Source organism: Chiloscyllium plagiosum, unplaced genomic scaffold (genome assembly GCF_037043375.1).
Source record: "Chiloscyllium plagiosum isolate Xiang-an unplaced genomic scaffold, Cpla_swu_hap1 HiC_scaffold_5, whole genome shotgun sequence".
NCBI lineage: Eukaryota > Metazoa > Chordata > Chondrichthyes > Orectolobiformes > Hemiscylliidae > Chiloscyllium > Chiloscyllium plagiosum.
Window position 1 is genome coordinate 96,559,428 of NW_028270143.1, and position 18,244 is coordinate 96,577,671.

General features: G+C 42.5%; 1 long non-coding RNA gene across 1 annotated transcript in view; it reads left to right on the forward strand.

The window, feature by feature from the left end:
* The first annotated feature begins 4,330 nt into the window (after positions 1 to 4,330).
* Positions 4,331 to 18,244, forward strand: part of LOC148149992 (uncharacterized) — a 36,553-nt gene continuing 22,639 nt past the window's right edge. The window contains exon 1 of the long non-coding RNA XR_015757127.1: positions 4,331 to 4,431. This is a non-coding gene — a long non-coding RNA (uncharacterized LOC148149992). The remainder of the gene's footprint in view (positions 4,432 to 18,244) is intronic.

Below are 18,244 nucleotides of genomic sequence, written 5' to 3' on the forward strand. Positions count from 1 at the left end.
GTGAGAGATGTGGGGCTTCTTCATATATCACAAAGGGGAAGTACAAGTGTAAAAGTTGCAATCTCCAAGCATTCCTCACAAGCAACTGAATCTTTGACTGTATATAGTCTCAGATATTAGGAATCCTTGAAACTTAACCTCGAGGACAAAATGTTTCAAGTAGTGAAGATCTCACACTCACACACACTGGAATTAGTGATGATTCCACACATCTCGGCAGGGAAAAGTCTGTTCTTATGCACAGAACAACCTCGATTATCCAAATGAGATGGGCAGGGAGTATTTTGTTTGGATAACTGATTGTTCGGGTAACTGATCTGATCGCAAACAAAGGAAGCCATGCTGAACATAAAATGTAAAAAAACATGTTTACAGAGTTGTTATTTCAGCCAATCTATAAAATGTGTACAAACACTGGATATTGCTTAAAAATTCATGATATTTTACAAATAAAATCACTTTTTGTGTAAATAAAATTAATTGAGGTGGAGGCCAAGTCCTCAAATATTCCATAAGCACTCCGACATATTTCCTGAGGAGATTTGAGGATCTAATGCTGTGCTCTACCAGAGAGTTTGCTTAAATCTATACATTTGATGAGTCTGCTTTTTAAATGAACTAATCTTTGCATTCTGCAAATTACAGATTTTTAAAGGCTTTGTTCAGAAGTATCTTGGTACTTTAGCAGCAGGGAATAATACTAGAGCAACATTCCAGGATGCAAAAAGCAAATTGCACAAGTCTGGCTAAACTGAGAAGGACCAAACGCTCACCTTCACGTAAATATGGAAATCCCAGAATTAAAGAAAGTCCTGAACAGCTTCGAAAGTCACAAGAGCTTTTTGTCAGTTTCTGCTGAACTCAGTGTCATGAAAGAAAGACAGAAGCCCCGCCTCACTCATGCGTTTACTTTCTCTACCACTTCTTTCATGAATGGCCCAGTAACATGACAGGAATAAAGCACTTACTTTTGCAGAGGACTGTGTAAAAAATATCCAGTCACTGTTGCTTGTGTTTCATTGTTCTTGCCAATGTTTTCACATGTTCTTCAGTACAGGTAATCCGAATCATTGTAAACAAAAGACACGATTGGTACATCGGTAATATCTCTTTCATTTTTACGGGACCTGGAGATTTTGTTTCGATAATCCAAAATTCAGATAATTGATGTTCGGATAACCGAGGTTGTTCTATATAGGGTTTTCAAATGAGTACACTGACACCTCAGGCTGGGAGTAGCTCAATGGTCAGCTCACATATCCACTCTGCATCATATTGTAGCTGTAAGCTAAGCAAAGCTGCCTAAATTGCTCCCACCTACGGTTAAATGCTATCATGGACGATGTTTAAGCAGATCAAGGCAACTTAACAATCTGTGGACATTCTAAAGCATTGAAGGGTTATAGATGAAGAAAGAGTCAAAAGGAGCTTTCTCAAGATAAATCTCAACCTGATGTGTGCCTGCATTACACATCAAGCCATGTAAAGTAAGGAGAAAGCAGCAAAGCTCACCAAACAATGCGGTAAAAGATGATGATTGCTTTAAGGTAGATCTTGAAGGAGGATATTGAAGTTAAGAAGCAGGAGTGTTCAATGAAGGAGTTGCAATGCATGAGCTCAATGGAGCTGCTGTGCAAGGTAGGATGCCCTAACCTGACCTGAACTTGACTTTGCCTTAACTCATAGATACATGTAAATTCGGAGCAGAAGGGTATTCAGCCCATCAAATTCTGCTCCACTCTTCAATAAGATCATGGATAATCTATTTGTACTACAAATTCCACACTCAGATCAAGCCCTGATAACCTTTGATTCCCCTGTCTATCAGAAATCTATCTCCACCTTAAAAATATTCAACAGCTCCACCTCCGTCATCTTCTGAGGCAGTGAGTTTCAAAGTCACACAATCATCCAAGAGAAATAAAAAAACTCCCCTCATCACACTCCTAAAGGATAACCCCTAAACATAAAACAGTGCCTCTTAATTCTGGATTTACTCACAAGAGGAAACATCAGTTCTGTGATGTTAACTTGTCAAGACCATTTCGGATCTTCTAAATACCAATCAAGTCACACCTTATATTTCTAAACATGCCCAGGCTGTCCAATGTTTCCTCATAAAGCTATGCGCTTCCTCCAGGCATCAATCCAGTAAAACCTTCATTCATACTTTTCATGTTTCTGGATTTGTTTATTCCAATGCCCTGCAGCAGGCCTCCAATTCTACAGGATGCAAGCTTGGCCCATTCAAAAGTTTGCTATTTTATCATTGCCATCAGTCATACAGTTCCCTAGGTTTTGGTGTCCATTAATACCTATCTCCCGAGCATGCTAGGTTTTAATCATTTGCTCCATGCCTTTAGCTCTCTAGGCCCTAACTCTGGAATTTCCTACCCAAATCCATCCTCTCCTTATTTAAAATGCTCCTTAAAACCCACCTTGACCCTTTGGTCAACTGATCTAATATCTCATTAAATGGATCAGTAACAACCTTGTTCTCTAATGTTCCTCTGAAGCAACTTCTTAAAAATATAATTAATGGGATGTTGACCAGCACTGATTGTCCTGGAGGCAGAGGAACTGAGCTGGCTTCTTGAACCATTGCAGTTCTTGGGACACTGTTACTTTAAAGGCTTTACATAACTTGAATTATTCTTGCTGTTATTAGCACAGGCAGCAGAGTTGTCAATCAGTAGACAAGATGTGTATTGAAGAATCAATTAATAATTTTAAAGGGCCAAAATATCAAATGTCGCCACTGATGTCATATTGAAAGCCCTCGCAAGACAAGACAATGCTCACAAGACAAAGCTTTTCACTGTGCCTCGGTACATGTGACAATAAATAAATTCAATTCAATTCAATCCAGCAGAGACCAAGGCTTTTAACAGGTAAACAATGGAATGAAACTGTTTGGAGTTTACACATTCTCCCTGCATCTGTGTAGGTTTCCTCTGGGTGCTCTGGTTTCCTCTACAGTTCAAAGATGATTTGGGCATGCTAAATTACCCATAATGTCCAGGGATATGCAGTCTAGGTGGATTAGCCATGAGAAATGTAGGGTTACTGGATTAGGTTGTGGGTTAGTGGCATCTGGTGGGATGCTTTTTGGAGAGTTGATGTGGACTTAATGGGCTGAATGGTCTATTTCCATGCTGTTTGGATTCTAGGGATATGATTCTATGAAAGGAGAGGTGTTGAGGGAAATCCTTTCAGGGCAACGAAGTGGTGATTGGCTTCACTACCTCATTTTGCTGCTGTTAAACTGTAATCTTATCACATTCTGAGTGACATCGCACAGGAGTCCTGCTCTAACTGTTCCATGTAGAGCTGTTGACATGATACTGAATGTAAGCCAAAACAAAACCATATGACATTGGGCTGTCCAGTTGCATAATTGCCATTTCACCCATGGACTACATTCCTGCCCTTTCCATTGTTGCATCCCTGTGTCTGTCACTTTTCATTGCAAGCACCGACTCACAGAATCTTGTTTTACCTTTAAATGTTGCTGTAAACACATAAACATGAGACCGTCTGTTCTATAGCCTGTTTGGCTGTGTTTATTTTCCCCTCTGTTTCTTCCTCTCCTCTGAGATCTATCAGTTCATTCCTCATGTTGTTTTATCATCTTGGCTTCCCATTCTCTCCTACTTTGCATCTAATAGAGTTTCTGATGTGCACAGTGGGACTAATAAACTGCTTTTCCTCCAGATCACGGGTCTCTGAGGCATCATAACATTAGCATTATCAATAGGGGCCATTTCTTCCAAATAGTGAAGGGCATCAATAAAATAAATCACTAAAAATAATAGAAATTTTGTAAAAGGAAATGATTCAGGAATGATAGAAATGATATAATTCATGCATACCTGGTGTGCTCACAGCTAACCTGGTTTTAAATTCAAAGTTATATTTATAACTCCCCACATAACTTCACATAAGTGGTGAGTTATAAATATAACTTTGAATTTAAAACCAGGTTAACTGTGAGCACACCAGGTATGCATAATGCACTTATGTGGTGTGTTATTTATTTTTTTCAGTGCTACATATACTTGAACAGAACCAAGCAGTAAACATCCAAATTGGCCAAAAGCTGTTTTTGTGATTCAGTCATTACGAGACCACTGAGTACATCAAATAGCTTGCTTTCATGGGATGAGCAGCAATTGAGCAATGTTGTTGTTTTATTTGTGGGATGTGGGTGGTGCTGGCAGGATGTGAGCTAACATTTATTGCTGCGCATTGCCCTTGATCTATGTCCTGAACTGCTGCAGTTCAAGATTGAACTTGAATTGGTTCAAGTAAATGGAGTATCTTGTACAGTTTTGGTCTCATTACCTCAGAAAAGCTGCTATTTCCAACGCAGGGACACAATAAAGGCTCACCAGATTTGTTGCCGGGAAGGCAGGGCCATCCTATGAAGAGGTATTGTGCAAACTCAACCTGTGTTCTCTAAAGTTTCAAACAATGCGAGGTAATCTCATTGAGACTTACAAATTACTTGGCTGCAGTCCATTTGGTATAGGTAGATCCACAATATTGTTTGGGTCTCTCTAGATGGTAAAGGACACAAGCGTGGAAAGTGCTATCTAAAGAGCCTTGCCGGATTTCTGCACATTGATAATACACACATTTGTCAGTGGCTTAGAAACAGCACTGCCTCAGCAGGTGTGCATCATCTTGACCAGTAAAGATGACAAGGACTCTGGGAAAGCTTGTGTTATGCATGCATGTACAATATGAGAGGTTTGGGACCTACAAGATATCCAGGACAGTCACATTGGCATGAAGTACCAGAGGGTAGCACTCCTTGAACACCATGAAGCTGATTTGGAGCAGTGTCTCTCAATGCACACTGTACACGATGCAGAGAAGTTTCAGGAACAATCATAACAGACAGTGATCACTTCACACTGGAATAAGCAGACAACGAGGACGGTGGAGATGGCTGTGAGTGGGTGCCCCTTCGCTGAATGGCAAAGGAAATGAGATGGCAGGTTGAAGAGGCGGAGGACTCCTTGGAGCTGTATAACAGATATGAAATGCCTATTTAGTCACCAATACAACCGAGTTGATAGTGGGTTCACAGTATCATGTTGCCCGAGGCAACTCTTGGAAAAGAGACAGGCCGGGAGGCAGATTAGAAGGTAGTAGTAGTGGGTGGCTCAATATTCCGAGAGTTAGATAGTCGGATTTACAGCCGAGGTCATGAGTCTTGTGTGGTCTGTTGCCTCCCAGATGCAAGGGTCTGGGACATAATGGAATGGCTGTATAAACTTCTGGAAAGGGAGGGAGAACACGCAGTGGTTGTGGTTCATGTGGGAACCAACAAGATGGGGGGGGACCACTTCAGAGATCATACAGGATAATTTTAAGAAATTAGGAAGGAGGAGGGGATCCAAGATGGCAACAATCTGAGAAGATCGCAACAATTTGAGAAGATCGCACAGCAGAACTCCGCATCGCAGCACAAGCAGGACAAACCTTTAACCTGCCCAACCCAGGCCATCACGATATCTTGGGATTCAGGAAAGGTCATGGAGTCCCAAGAAACTTCTGAAAATTACCTTGCCTGTGTTTCCAGCTATCCAGAGATGCCTAAAAAGGGAGGAGGAGCATCCGAGGCCAGCCCTGCAGTTCAGCCTGCAGCAGCCTCAGAGCTGATTACTCTCCAGGACCTGGTGAACCAGCTCTCGAAATCTCGCGAGATGCTGGGGAAACAGATTGAAGAGAAGCTGGCTCCAGTCTCTCTCATGCTGCAGAAATATGAGCAGCAGCTGGGAGACCTGGAGAAGAGGACGGATGAGGTGGAGCACAGGGTCACAGTGGTGGAAGCTGTTGCCAGTTCATTCAAGGATAGGATCCAAGCCCTGGAGATGCAAGTCCGTAATTTGCATGACCAAGTAGATGATTTTGTGAACAGAGGCAGGAGAAGAAACATTTGGATCAGCAGTCTGCCTGAGGGTAAGGAAGGTGAGTGGCCTGCGGAATTTGTTGAGGACTGGCTGCCAAAATTCCTTGACTTGGAGGCTGGCATGAGAGGACTGAAGATAGAGAGGTCTCACCAGGTCGCAGCACGGAGATTGGGTCTGGGTCAACATCCTTGTCCTCTCCTGGTCCGGTTCCATCATTACCGGGATAAGGAGAGAGTCGTGGAGGCTTCCAGAGTCCAGGGGAAGGATTAGAAGGCCCTAATTTACGAGGGCTCTAAGATCATGTTCTCTCAGGATTTCTCAGGGGCGGTGAACCATAAACAAAAATCTTACGACGGTGTCAAGAGAAGGCGAGGGCGCTTGGGATTCAGTACTCCCTGAGGTATCTGGTGGTGCTTCGGGTTAGCTTAAATACATCTCTTTGACACATCAGAGAAGGCATGAGACTTTGTGGATAAACTAACCTAATTTGAACAATTTTAGTATGCATAAATAGTGTTGTTTGGGCATGTGTTTATCATTCTGTAAAAGAAATGGAGCAAGTCCTGTTGGAGCTTTATCTTTCTTTTTTTTCCTCTATTGATAATAATTTGGTTTAAACTATGTTTGGCGGCAGATGAGATTACATTTTCGATTTCTAAGTTGGGATATACCAAAGCATGGGTGGTGTATTTATTCCCCTTTTTTTGAAAATGGTATGTTTTTATTCATTGGTATTCTATGGGCTGTTATTCTTTTCTGCTTGTGTTTGCGGTGCAGCTCTCGCTGGGAGAAGTGAAGGTGGTTGGGATGGTTAGATGCCTACTTATGGGTAGTTTGGAATGGGTAGTTGCCCCCTCTGGACAGGGGGTGAATTCCCTTACTCAGCGCTGTTGGCACTTTATATGTTGGTTTGTTTTTTGTTTTTCGTTGTTTTTAATTCTCAATAGTTTTGTAGGTTCATTAAATGTAATGGTTTTTGTTTATGTAGTTTCTATATTTGGTGGATCATTTGACACTAAGGCTCAGCAGTTTGTGGTCTGGGGTCCTCCTCTCTGGAATTTAAATGTTATTGCAGAAGATTATGGTTAATGACTTGATTAAATGGTGTACCTGGAAAATCAAAGGAAGTCACTCACCAATTAAGAGGAAGAAGGTACCCTTGAGTCTGAGAAAGGAGAAGGTGGATATTACTTTGTTACAGGAGACACATTTGGATGACAAGGAGCATCTGAAGTTACATTATTTTGATCGAGTTTATTTTTCATTATTTAATACCAGAAGTAGGGGAGTGGCTATATTGGTGAGGAAGAATCTCCCATTTAAGTTGTTGGAGACACACACAGGAGGTTTGTAATTCATAAAGCCTTGATAAATGGGGAAGAATATGGTGCTTTAAATGTTTATTGCCCTCCAGCTCATGCCCTTAAATTTTTGGTCGATGAAGTTTCTAGACTGATAAGTCTCGAGTCCCAACACATCATTATAGGGGAGATTTTAACTGCCTCATGGACCCCACAGTAGACAGGTTGCCCAAAGGTCCCTCAATACCCTCTGTACAAACTAAACAGTTAATGGATCTGTGTGGGGAGTTAGGGCTGGTGGATGTCTGGAGGCGTCTCCACCCTACAGGTAGGGATTTTACGTTTTTCTCCAATCCGCACAGATGTCACCCCAGGATTGATTTTTTTCTGACCCCTGCAGTAACTCTGGATTGGTGGCATCCTGTACGATTGGTAATATTACCATCTCTGATCATGCTCCAGTGTACCTTATGATTAAGATTAAGGACGTTACAGGGGGTTCATGGCATTTGTGAATGGATCCCTTTATCCTCAAGGATAATAAGTTTGTTGAGTATTTCTCTAGGGAATTTTGGGTGTTCCTAGGCGTCAACATAGGCTCGGTTGATAGCTCATCCGTTCTCTGGGAAACTGCCAAGGCCTATGCTAGGTGGTTAGTTATTTCATATTCCACCAGTAGGAAGTGATAGAAGGATGAGCTGCAACAACTCCTTGAAGCACGGTTGAAGGCAGCCGAGAAGGTCTACTTTGACAGACCCTCGTTGGTCAAACTACAGAGGATATGGTTCTGCGGTCTGCATCAAATTCCATGCTCATGCAGATGGCAAAGAAGGAGCTGGCTTTTGCAAAGCAAAGGTTATATGAGCATGGTGACAAGTCAGGCAAATACTTAGTGTATCTTGCCCGAAAGAGGAGTGCCCCACAAGCCATTATGGCGATTAGGGAAGGGTCTGGGAAACTAAAATGTGATTCTAAAAAGATTAATGTGGCGTTTCAGAGATTTTACTCGAAGTTATACCAATCCGAGGATTGTGAGGAGAGGCAGGCCAAAATGGACTCCCTTTTTAGGGATCTGAAGCTCCCGGGTGTGACTCCCAAACAACAGTCCTTTCTCATTGCTCCGTTATCAGAGCAAGAAGTGCAGGAAGCTGTGAGGCAGCTTCAGAGTGGCTGCATTGGTCCTCACCCTTAACAATTTCTCCTTCAAATCCTCCCACTTCCTCGAGACCAAATGGGTAACCATGGGCACCCATATGGGCCCCAGCTATTCCTACCTCTTTGTCGGCTACGTAGAACAGTCCATCTTCCTCCGTTACATCGGCACCACTCCCCACCTCTTCCTCCGTTACATTGATGACTGCTTCAGTGCCACCTCGTGCTCCCGCGAGGAGATTGAGCAGTTCATTAACTTCACCAACACATTCCACCCTGACCTAAATTCACCTGGACCATCTCTGACACCTCCCTCCCCTTCCTGGACCTAAATGCCATCCCGTATTCCCAAATCCTCCATCTCCGCTGTATCTGCTCCCAGGAGGACCAGTTCCACCACAGAACACACCAGATGGTCTCCTTCTTTAGAGATCGCAATTTCCCTTCCCACATGATTAAAGATGCCCTCCAACACATCTCATCCACATCCTGCACCTCCGCCCTCAGACCCCACACCTCCAACCGTAACAAGGACAGAACCACCCTAGTCCTCACTTTCCACCTACCAACCTTCTCATTAACTGCAACATCCGCCAACATTTCCACCACCTCCAAACGGACCCCACCACCAGAGATATATTTCCCTCTCCACCCCTTTCCACTTTCCACAAAGACCGTTCCCTCCGTGACTACCTGTTGACTACCCCCCAACAACCCACCCTCCCGTCTTGGCACCCTCCCTTACCACCGCAGGAATTGCAAAACCTGCGCCCACACCTCCCCCCTCACCTCCATCCAAGGCCCCAAAGGAGCCTTCCACATCCATCAAAGTTTCACCGGCACATCCACCAATGTCATTTATTATATCCGTTGCTCCTGATGCGGTCTCCTCTATATTGGGGAGACCGGACGCTTCCTCGCAGAGCGCTTTAGGGAACATCTCTGGGACACTCGCACCAATCAACCACACCGCCCTGTGGCCCAACATTTCAATTCCCCCTCCCACTCTGCCGAGGACATGCAGGTCCTGGGCCTCCTCCACCGCCACTCCCTCACCACCCGATGCCTGGAGGGAGAACGCCTCATCTTCCGCCTCGGAAAACTTCAACCCGAGAGCATCAATGTGGACTTCACCTGTTTCCTCATTTCCCCTCCCCACCTTACTCCAGTTCCAACCTTCCAGCTCAGCACTGTCCTCCTGAACGGTCCTACCTGCCAATCTCCTTCCCCGTCTATCCTTTCCTCCACCCTCTCCTCTGACCTATCACCACCATCCCCACCCCCATTCACCTGTTGTGCTCTTTGCTGCCTTCTCCCCAGCCACCACCACCACCACCACACCCCTCCACCCCCCCATTTATCTCTCTTCCTGCCTCTATTCCTGATAAAGAGCTTTTGCCCGAAATGTTGATTTTCCTGCTCCTTGGATGCTGCCTGACCTGCTGTGCTTTTCCAGCATTACTCTGATCTAAACTCTGGTTGCCAGTATCTGCAGTCCTCACTTTTGCCCAGCTTCACAGTGGACAGCTGACCAGTCCTGACGGACTTCCAAGTGAATTCTATAAGGCATTTATAAATATACTGTCAGGCTCGATGCTTAATATGTTTAATGGTTCATACAGTCATGATTGTCTCCCACCATCTCAGAGAGGCCAATATTTCACTTATCATTAAAAAAGGGAAGCATCTGGAAGACTGTGTTTTGTACAGGCCCATCTTACTCTTAAATGTGGACTTTAAAATCCTCTCTAAGACTTTCGCTTTAAGGCTGGAGACTGTGTTACCTTCTATTATTAGAAAGGATCAGGCCGTCTTCATAAAGGGTCACAGATCCTCCAATGATGTTAGGAGGCTCCTTAATGTAATTCAAGCGTGGCCAACAGCAGTCAATACAGGGATTGGTGATTTCTCTAAATGCAGAGAAGGCATTTGACCGAGTTGAGTGGCCGTACCTTTTCTACACACTAGAGCAGTTTGGTTTAGGCAAAGTCTTCATAAGATGGGTAAAAGTTCTCTACAGTGGCCCTCCTGCAGCGGTCATCACCAACGGAGTACAATCAAGCAATTTTAATATTTTTAGGGGCATCCGGCAGGGCTGTCCCGTTTCACCATTACTTTTTATGTTGGCGATTGAACCATTGATGAAGGCCACTCGTGGGGATCCCAATATACTAGCTCCAGAAGTGGGGTCAAAATTACAGAAGATTTTGTTGTATGCAGATGATGTCCTAATTTTTTTGACAAATCCAGCAGTTTCGGTGCCTCGCCTGATATAATGCATTCGCGCATTTGGCGCTTTTTCGGGGTACAAGATTAATTTTGCGAAATTAGAAGCTATGCCTGTGGGTGGTCTTATGAAGGAGCTAGCTCTTGAAGGCAACTATAGATTCCCATTTAGTTGGTCACGGGGAGGTGGGGGTGCTATCTGTATTTGGGCATAGTCATTACTCCAGTTCTGGATTGGCTGTTCAAAGCCAATTTTATCCAATTATTTGGAAAAATTAAACAAGATCTTCAAAGATGGGAGGCACTTCCAGTCTTGTGGTTCGGTCAGATAGTGCTTATTAAGATGAATATTCTCCCTCATTTGCTATACCCTATATGCTCCCCCTGATTTTCAATAAGCAAACAATCAGGAGGCTGAACGGCTGGTTCAGCTCCTTTATTTGGCATTGTAAGCAGGCCCTCATTAAATCAGCCAAACTGCAACTGCCTCACAGATTGGGGGGAGTAGACCTTCCAGACATTAAAAGTTACCAATTAAGCTCACTTTTGTCCTACGTGAGTGATTGGGTCTGTGGAAATACTCTTTCAATATGGCTAGATATCAAAGCCTCCCAGGCAAGGTGCCCCCTTACCAGTTTGCGGTTTTTGGACAAAATGAGGACAGTTAGGAAATATTGCCATAACCCAATCATCATCAATACTGTTAAAGCATGGAGGGCAATTCAGCAGAGGGAAGGCGATTTTTTTGAGGATGACATAATGATGTCCTTCGATCATTAGTATGGAAGTACAAGTTATCTAACAGAGACCTCTTTTGTTTTTTTCAAGTTAGGGATTTTATTCAAAAAAAGACCACACTTTTGACTGATCCCTGCAACTCTGATATAGAGAGGAGGGATGCTAGGTGCTAAGAGTACACTTTCTGTTAGTACTTTATATCATCAATTGGGGGGTGCCCCCTTAGATGATTTTGATCGACTTTGCAGAATATGGGAAAGAGAGCTGGGTGTTGAAGTTTCCTCAGAGGCATGGGAGGATATTTAGGAGAATGCAAGGAAGATATCAATTTGCAATAGGACCCATGCTTTACAGTTGAAGATTCTCCACAGGATCCACTTGGCTCTGGACTGTTTGTCAAAATTTAAATCAGCATGTCCCAAGTGCAAGGTCTGCACGGGCACTCTTACCTATTGTCTTTGGTTTTGCAATAGGCTTCAAACATATTGGAGTACTGTGGTGGGTGCAATGGAGAGGATTTTAGGTGTAAGGGTGGAGAAGGACCCTATCTCTCTCCTTTTGGGCCTGCCCACTGTATTTCCTGCAGACGTGCATAAGAAAAAAACTTTTCAATATTCTCATATTCAATATTCTCCCCTATTGGGTTGGGGGAAGATTGTTATGGAGCATATTCCCCTGGATTTTCTCACAAATATGGTAATCCACAAAACTGAGAATTTTTACAAGACATGGCAGCCCTTTTTGGAATACCTGGGCACAGATTTATCTGCCACACTAACAAGGGCTTTTATATAGCTGAAACAATTGGGTTTTACGAGTCCAATATCCAGGGAGGAGGAACTGTGAACGTATGAGCGTTTTGTTTGACTGGGCTGAGTTATTACTATTTATTAGTTTGTTGTTGGTTATTTATTTATTTAGTTAAATAGCCAGTTTGGATTTTTTTAAAATCCTGTATTTTTCTATATATGTTTATACATTTGTACATGAGAGTGGGTTGGGGTTTTTTTAATATTTGGTTTTGTGTACTCTTTTGAATTGTATTGTTTTATACGAGTTGTAATATTTAAAAATCTATTTTTTCAATAAAAATATATTTCAAACAAAAAATAATAATAAGTAGATTGAAATGCAGGACCTCCAGGTATTCTCAGAAATGCCATAATTTTTACCATTTAGGCAATCAGGAAGATAAACGTGTGTCTTCCAGGATGGTGGACAAGGGAGGGATTTAGATATTTGGAACATTGGGATCACTTCTAGGAAAGGAAAAAGCTGTTCAGAAGAGATGGGCTTTACCTGAGCAGAAAATGGAATTAATCTTCTTACTGAGAGAGTAAATAGTGTAGTGGAGGTAGATTTAAACTTGTAAGACTGCAGATTGGCTTGACTAATGTGTTGAGTTTTGGAAGTACCAAAGAAGACAAAATCGAGAACAAGGGAATGGGGAAAAAGAAATGAGGGAAGGATTGAGTGTTGACAGTAAGAAACAAAATGATTGCCTTCCAATGGTTAAGAAGGAAATAAGGACAGGGTTAAATTATATGTATGTTAATGCATGGAATATCATTTAAAAAATTGGGGAATTAGAAGTAGAAATTAATCTAGCAGGAAATTACACAGTAGCTCTGACAGAAACATGGTTGAAGCCTGGTCAGGATTGGATACTTAACATCCCAGGTTATCAGGCTTTTCAGAGAAACTGGGTGGGTAAAATGGGAGGAGATGTTCCAGTCATGGTCAAAGATAGTTTCATTGCGCTTGGATGAGGTGCAGTTCCTGAATTAGAATCTATATGGTTGGAGGTGAGAAACAGGAAGGGTGGGGTGACCTTGTTGGGTATTTATTGTACACCTCCAACTAGTAGGGAGGAAGTAGAAGATCGCATTTGTAGACAGATTATGGAAATCTACAGGATGAATAGGATTGTGATAGTTAGTGCTTTCAATTATCCTGGGGCAGACTGGGAAAAAGGTTGAGGATGGGGCATGGAAAGAGAGAGATTCCTGCATTGTGCAGGAAAACTTCCTGGAACAGTATATTTCCCGTATTGCAATGCAGAGGGCTATGCTGGGTCTAGTCATTGGAAATTAGGCAGGCCAAGTGGAGAATGTCAGAATTGGGGGAGCATTTGGGAAATGCAGGAGAGAGGCTAAGGCTGGAAGAAGGAAGGCAAAGAGGAATCATGAGGAAAGGATGTTGCTGTGTTAAAACCACAGTACCACTACAATGTCTTCTCCTTTTGTTATTGCTTTGCTCCACCAAACAGATTTCACACTTTGTTCTTCTGACTTGAGGTCCTCCCTTAACACTGCACTAATCTCTTCTCATATTATCAGTGAAACTCCACCTCCTTTCCCTCCTTTCCTGTCCTTCCTAAGCGAGGAATATCCTTCGATATTCTGTTCCCAGTCCTGGTCACCACACAGCCATGTTTCTGTATTGGCAACTACATCATAATGAGATCCTTAGAACAAATATGAAATTAGGAAAACTTAAGATATTTCTCAGAAACAGAGAAAAAGGTAAACAGATTTAAACACAAATTAATTAAAAAACTTTCACTTTTCAAAAGCTGATTGGGGCAGATGTTCACAGGTAAAGGGATGGCTGATAAATGGGAAGCCTTCAGAAATAAGATAACGAGAGCCCAGAGACAGTATGTTCCTGTCAGGGTGAAAGGAAAGGCTGGTAGGTATCGGGAATGCTGGATGGCTAATGAAATTGAGGTTTTGGTTAAGAAAGAGAAGGAAGCATATGTCAGGTATAGACAGGATAGATTGAGAGAATCCTTAGAAGAGTATAAAGGATGTAGGAGTATACTTAAGAGGGAAATCAGGAGGGCAAAAAGGGGACATTAGATAGCTTTGGCAAATAGAGCTAATGAGCATCCAAAGGGTTTTCACAAATACATTAGTGACAAAAGAGTAATTAGGGAGAAAATAGGGCCCCTCCAGGTTCAGCAAGATGGCCTTTGTGTGCAGCTGCAGGAGATGGGGGAGATTCTAAACGGGTATTTTGCATCAGTATTTACTGTGGAAAAGGACATGGAACATATAGACTGTAGGCAAGTAGATGGTGACATCTTGAAAAATGTCCTCATTACAGAGGAGGAAGTGCTGGATGTCTTGAAAAGCATAAAGGGGAATAGATCCCCAGGACCTGTTCAGGTGTACCCCAGAACTCTATGGGAATCTAGGGAAGTGATTGCTGGGCCTCTTACTAAGATATTTGCATCATCGATAGTCACAGGTGAGGTGCCAGAAGACAGGAGGTTGGCTAACGTGGTGCCATTGTTTAAGAAAGGTGGTAAGGACAAGCCAAGGAACTATAGACTGGTGAGTCTAACGTCAGTGATGGGCAAGTTGTTGGAGGGAATCCTGATGAACAAAATGTACATGTATTTTGAAAGGCAAGGAATGATTAGGGATAGTCAACATGGCTTTGTGCATGGGATATCTTATCTCATAAATTTGATTGAGTTTTATGCAGAAGTAACAAAGAGGATTGATGAGGGCAGAGTGGTAGAAGTGATCTATATGGACTTCAGTAAGGCATTTGACAAGGTTCCCCATGGGAGACTGGTTAGCAAGGTTAGATCTCATGGAATACAGGGAGAATTAGCCATTTGGATACAGATCTGGCTCAAAGGTAGAAGACAGTGGGTGGTGGTGGAGGGTTGCTTATCAGACTGAAGGCCTGTGACCAGTGGAGTGCCACAAGGATCGGTGCTGGCTCCACTACTTTTTGTCATTTATATAAATGATTTGGATATGAACTTAAGAGATATAGTTAGTAAGTTTGCAGATGACACCAAAATTGGAGGTGTAGTGGATGGCAAAGAAGGTTACCTCAGATTACAATGGGATCTTGATCAGATGGGCCAATGGGTTGAGGAGTGGCAAATGGAATTTAAATTAGATAAATGCGAGGTGCTGCATTTTGGGAAAGCAAATCAGAGCAGGACTTATACACTTAATGGTATGATCCTAGGGAGTGTTGCTGAACAAAGAGACCTTGGAGCGCAGGTTCATAGCTCCTTGAAAGTGGAATCGCAGGTAGAGAGGATAGTGAAGAAGGCATTTAGTATGCTTTCCTTTATTGATCAGAGTATTGAATACAGGAGTTGGAGATCATGTTACAGCTGTACAGGACATTGGTTAGGCCACTTTTGGAATATTGTGTGCAATTCTGCTCTCCTTCCTATCGGAAGGATGTTGTGAAACTTGAAAAGGTTCAAAAAAGATTTACAAAGATGTTGCCAGGGTTGGAGGATCTGAGCTACAGGGAGAGGTTGAAAGGTTGAATAGGCTGGGGCTGTTTTCCCTGGAGCGTCAGAGGTTGAGAGGTGACCTTAGAGAGGTTTATAAAATCATGAGGGGCATGGATAGAATAAATAGACAAAGTCTTTTCCCTGGGGTGGAGGAGTCCAGAACTAGAGCGTATAAGTTTAGGGTGAGAGGGGAAAGATATAAAAGACATCTAAGGGGCAACTTTTTCACGCAGAGGGTGGTACGTGTATGGAATGTGCTGCCAGAGGAAGTGGTGGAGGCTGGTACAATTGCAACATTTAAGAGGCATTTGGATGGGTATATGAATAGGAAGGGTTTGAAGAGATTTGGGCTGGGTGCTGCCAGGTGGGACTAGATTAGGTTGAGATACCTGGTTGGCATGGATGGGTTGGTCTGAAGGGTCTATTTCCATGCTGTATATCTCTGTGACTCTAAGTTGAGAAATACTGGCCAAACCCATAAATCAGCTGCTTTCTCTGAACTCATGATGCTGGGCTGCATTTGGTTTCAGTGCAGATAGGCCTCTTGATCTGGGCCTTATTTCCTCTCCCTCTCTCCACTTGCTCTGGAGACTTTATTTATTGCAGTAAACCTTAATTAATGTAACTTTATCCCCCCGTTCCAAGTTTCCACCGACTCAAATACCCAATTTACTCACACTTTCTCTGTCATACTCCAGTCAAGGACTATATGGCTTTCCCTGACCCACACAATCACATGATTGTTATGGTCTGGAAGAAGGCCACTCAGCCCACCCTGTTTGCACCAGCTCTCTCAATAAGCATCATGACATAACGTCATTCTCCCCCTTCCCTATCACCCTGCAAATTATTTCTATTTAAACAATCATCAAATGCCCTCTTCATCGCCTCAATTGAGCTTGCCTCCACCACACTCTAAGGCAGTGAATCAAATCACTCACTGTATGAAAACATTTACTTCACATCATATTTACTTCAACAGAAAATTATTTTAAATTTGTACCTGCTCACTCTTGATTCTCTCACTGGCAGGAACACTTGCTGAACTACACTGGCCAGACCTCTGATAATTTTGAAGATTACAATTAAATCTCCCTTTAGTCTACTCCTCTCTAAAGAAAACAGTCCTAACTTATCTAACCTATCTTCGAAACTGAAATTTCTTATTCCTGGAACAATTCTCAAAAACCTCTTCTGCATTCTCCCCAATGGGTTCACATCCTTCCTGAACTGTGCCACCCAGACATATGCACAATACTCCAGCTGAGATCTAACTTTGTGTCTTATATAGCATTAGCTCCTGTACTTTAGGCCTGTATTAATAAAGTCTTTGAATGTTACATATTTACTAACTGCTTTCTCCATCTGTCTTGCCACCTTTAATGATTTGTGCACATATCAAAGCAGTTCTCTGCTCCAGCACATCCTTCAGAGTCGTCCCTTTTATTTTATACTGTCTGTCCATATTAATTCTATCAAAATATATCAGTTCATATTCCACTAATTGAACTTCATCAGCCACCTATTTGACAAATCTAAGATATCAATGTCCATTTGAAGTTTTATACTATCCTCCTCATAGTTTACAATGCTTCCATGTTCTTTTTATCATTGATAAACTTTGAAATCGCCCCTGCATTCCAAGATCTAGATTATTAACATATCTCAGGAAAAGCCCATTACCCAATACTGACCCCTGGGGAACTTCACTACAAACCTTCAGTCAGCCTGAAAAATATTCATTGACCATTACTCTGTTTGCTCTCACTCAGCCAGTTTTTTTAAAATCCATAATGCCTTTGACCCTTTTATACCATAAGTTATAATGTTTCTGAAAATCTTTTATGAGGCAGTGTGTCAGCTGTCTTTCGAAAGTTCATGTCCACCACATTAACCTTTCTGTTAGCTCCTCAAATAAGTTCCTCAAATATTTAAATGTGATCTTCCTTTTTTAAAAAAAAACTCCATGCTGGCCTTTTCTAATTAACCCATCTTTCTCTTTGCAGCAATGAAGTCTTCCCAATTACTGTTTCTGAACATTTTCCCACTGCTAATGTTAAACTGACTGGTCAGGAATTGCTGGCCTTATCCTTATAATATTTTTTTGAACAGCGGCATAATGTTTGCAATTCTATAGTTTTCTGGCGCCTCTTATGTTCAGGGAAGATTGGAAGGCAAATGCAATTGCCATTATCTTTTCCTGCAATATCCTTGGGTGCATCTCAACTGATCCCACAGATTATCAACTTTAAGCACCTCCTTATCAATTCTGAACCATTCTAGTGACTTGGGTTTCCCTTTCTACCACCATGGCCTGGGTAACATCTGCTTCCTTGGTAAAGACAGGTGCAAACTGTTCATTTACTATTTCAGACATGTCTGCTGTCTGCATATGTAAATCCCCTCCCTGGCACCTAATCAACCCTACTCATCCCTTTACTGCCCTCACACTATTTATGTCTCTTTATAAAATTATGGGATTCCCCCTTGTGTTATTTGCCTCCCTCTGTGCAATATGCCATTGGATCAGTAACCATACATCATCCTGTCATTCTACAACAATAAGCAAACAAAAAGGTTAATCCGCTACAATTTTTCATTGTCTAATCCAGTTTTAGCTGGTCACATGGGAA